We start from the raw sequence: 3,697 nt of genomic DNA, 5'->3' as shown, positions 1-3,697 counted from the left end.
TCGTTCTGATAACATTCTCCTACGCAGTGGATAAGCCACTTCTCCGCAATATTTTCGTAAGTGCTAATATGTACTGAGGTTCTGCGAATTTTAGATGGTTGTGGAGAGTTACTGGCGGAAATAAAGAAGTCAGGGCGCATCATGAGTCATGCCTGAATACAATCTGGTCAAAATTATCCATACTTCCATTAATGGACGTTAATATGGGGTGGGTCCACCCTTCACCTTCATGACAGCTTGAATTCTACTGTGGTTAATTTCAGTGAGGTGTCTGAATGTCTGCAGATGAATAGCAGTTTGTTCGTCCTCAAGATCTACAGCTACAGAACTTAGTGATGATGGACACAGGGCTCTGGAACGACGTCGACGCTCTCTCATCCAAAACGCGTTACATTGGGTTGGGGTCGGTGTTCTGACCAGGTGGCTCCATTTTAGGAATGTTTTTGCCAACGAACAGCTGTCTCAGAGATGCCGCATTATGACACAGTGCGTTGTCATGCTGATACGAACGATTATCGTCTATGAACTGTACATCTACTGTGTGCAGCACACGATGTTGTAAAATGTGTTCATAAGTTGTTTTTCAGCACCAGTTTTAGATTTAAGGACATAATTGGCTTAAGATAATGGGACTTAAAGGGACAGCTAACGTGACTTAAAGGAAGAGTGGGATAGCAGCTCAAGTACCAGCACAAATTCAAGGTCACTGACGACATCATTTCAGGTGTCAGGTTCCACTGTTCGACGAGTTATATTCAGGTTCATCCAGGCGAAACCCCATCGTATCCAAAGATCTGATAAGGACTGACAGTGACATGTTACACAATTGCACGAATTCAGAAACAAACGATGCTGTCACCTTCAACTTCCCCCAAGACCTGTCCATGGACTTGGCAAAGACTTGTGGTCTCACATTACACTTGGCATTGGGAGTATGTATCATGTTAAAGCTGAGGCCGTTGCATGACTTACATTCAGGGTAACTGCCATTCCCCACAGGTCTGGTCATAAGCCTGGATGCAAATGACCTTGAAAGGTATCACATGATCCTGATAACGAATTCTGGGAAGGCATATGAATGTGGTACATTATAAGTCACCACTAACTTACCTGACAAACTGCCTTGAGCCTGTGCGATCCATTGATAAGGACTTCTGGGAACCAGCCACATGGTGTCTCTGTGGGAAAATGGCCACCATCTGGACCAATCGGATTCGAACTCCCCCTTCCTGTCATCTCCTAGTTTCATATCAATGACGTTCGTGTGAGGGTGACATCATTCTAGTGTTGGACACTGTAGGGAATCAGGTTTGTTATAAACAATAATTTTCTCTCTGAATAGAAATGGTCAGAAAATAATAACAAATTTATAGCAAATTAACTTATGGTTAATTAGTAATTTTATTATACAATTTGTTAACAATAAATTTTTACAATTTTTTCTGTTTCTATATGCATTGTTTACATTTTATTTATTTGTTTCTGATCATTTTTATGTTTACAGATTGATTGATGATAGTGGCCCAGTTGAAATTTGGTCTGACAATGTAATCTTTTGCGCCATAACGCCTATCCAAATGGTTAACTAAATGACTTTCACCATAGTCCCTTCATTTTCCATTGGTTTCCTGAAAACTGGTCGTTCATTAATTTATAAAAATCATTTTTGAAATCACACTTCACAGTACCGTCATTTCAGTGTTTAATTCAGTGTATTTCTTCAAGCTGCGTGACTGTGGGTGATTCTAACTAGTTTCATCCCCAACCTGTGACATTGCTGCAAAATGTATTTCTGTTTCAAAAAAATTACAAAACTGTCAAAGTTGAACATAATTTCGTTTTTATGTAAATGGTGACTAGCTTCGGTCACTGTGCACTATCAAACCATCCTGTAGAACAGAGTGCACCATGTTACAAATAACATTTACAACACATTAGGTCTACCAAAGTACAAATAAATTTGACATGATGATCACATATCACTTTAGATCCTACCATAACACTGTAATATGTGCACACTGACCACATTGCTTGTATAAGTGGCTGAATTCAAAATAGTACTTGCATATGACCATCCAGTGATGCATGCAGCAAAACAGTGTTACATGATCATTGAACATCGTAAAGTAAACTGAAGTAGGGAGGCACTGAAGGGAGTGCGCCACTGGAGTTTGGTTATTTTATTTTACAAAACTGCAACACAGTGGTTACATATGACCTTAAACAGTATCCATTTTAGCTTCATGTTAAAACACAGTCAAATACGTAAGATGCATGTATAAAGGAGATCTCAAGAATGCATGCATGTCACACCTCCTATTGCCATCAGTGGCTGGTCAATATAACAATAAAATTACTGTACCATACATAATGGTACACAAGTCAAAATTTTGTACATAAAAACTACAAATTCCCAAGTCACAGTACAAAAGGTAGTGTGTACCGAAAGGATTTTGCAAATGCATATGTGTCACAGCTTGTAGTATCACTAGTGATCAGTCAGTATAACAGCAAATGAATGTACCTTACAGACTGGTACACAATCCAAGTTATTTAAACACATACACTAAAATGTTTAAGACCACTTAAGCAAGGGCACAACATAGCTCCAATATATTTTTAGTGTCAATAAAACATATTGCAATATATAATCACTCAGTGAGCCAAATATAGCACATAATAGAACATCATATTCCATCATGCATTGCACTATGTCAATAAAATGTATAACGTCATGCTTTAAATTCCATTCATACTGATGAGTAATGTATCGCTAGTGGTACAACTACTAATAATCTTAAAACAACTGTCAAAAACTGAATAGAGCAGACCATGAATTAAATACATACTAAGATTGCCTGTAGAGTCTATTCACAATGAACACAAACCTCTCACTGGTAAGATACAGATGGCCATTGTTAACGATCAAAGGGATCATGCAACTTGTCATCTTCCAAAGTCATTCCAAAACTGTCACATGCAAAAATTAGAACTTCATTCTAGGGAAGGGGGTGGGGGGAATGGAAATGAGGGCAGCTGAAGGGATAGAGGGAGGCGAGAAGAACAGGGGAAAGGGTACAAATGGGTGGGGAATTAGGGGCAGAGGGAGAAAGGGGAAAGAGAATATATCAGTACTACATGAAGCAACCTTATATGCACAATATAAAAATAGATACATCGAAACGATTAATCTAATTCTTGTAAATAATGGTTTCTCAGTATCAGACAAAATCAGAGTTATTGATCTCCTATGTTGGACCATGTAAGCAATATATGTAGAAAGTTTCCATATAATTATATTAAACCATTAGCGCTGGAATTTATTATTTAATGATTTTTTAAAAATATTTGCGTTATTATGTCTGTAAAAGGCATAAATTACACAACAGAATTGTTTCAACGAAAGTCATTACCGCTATTAGCGAGATATTTGATGTTGCCATATGGCAATGCTAGGCGCTTTCACTACCTAAATTTATATGGATTACAACTTCAACTAAAATAAGTAGGTTATTGAAATTTCTTATTACATATACAAGTTTTGTTCAAATTTATTATTCAGTCTTCATCATACAATTGATACTTTATAACACAGTACAATTAATATTCAAAAATCAAGCCTTGAATTCAGCATTATTTTACATGAAATGGAATAAAACAGTCAATACACAATCCCACATTACACTTTGAATGCATT

Source organism: Schistocerca piceifrons, chromosome 4 (genome assembly GCF_021461385.2).
Source record: "Schistocerca piceifrons isolate TAMUIC-IGC-003096 chromosome 4, iqSchPice1.1, whole genome shotgun sequence".
NCBI lineage: Eukaryota > Metazoa > Arthropoda > Insecta > Orthoptera > Acrididae > Schistocerca > Schistocerca piceifrons.
The sequence above is the reverse complement of the archived record's forward strand: the minus strand, read 5'-3'. Positions refer to the sequence as shown.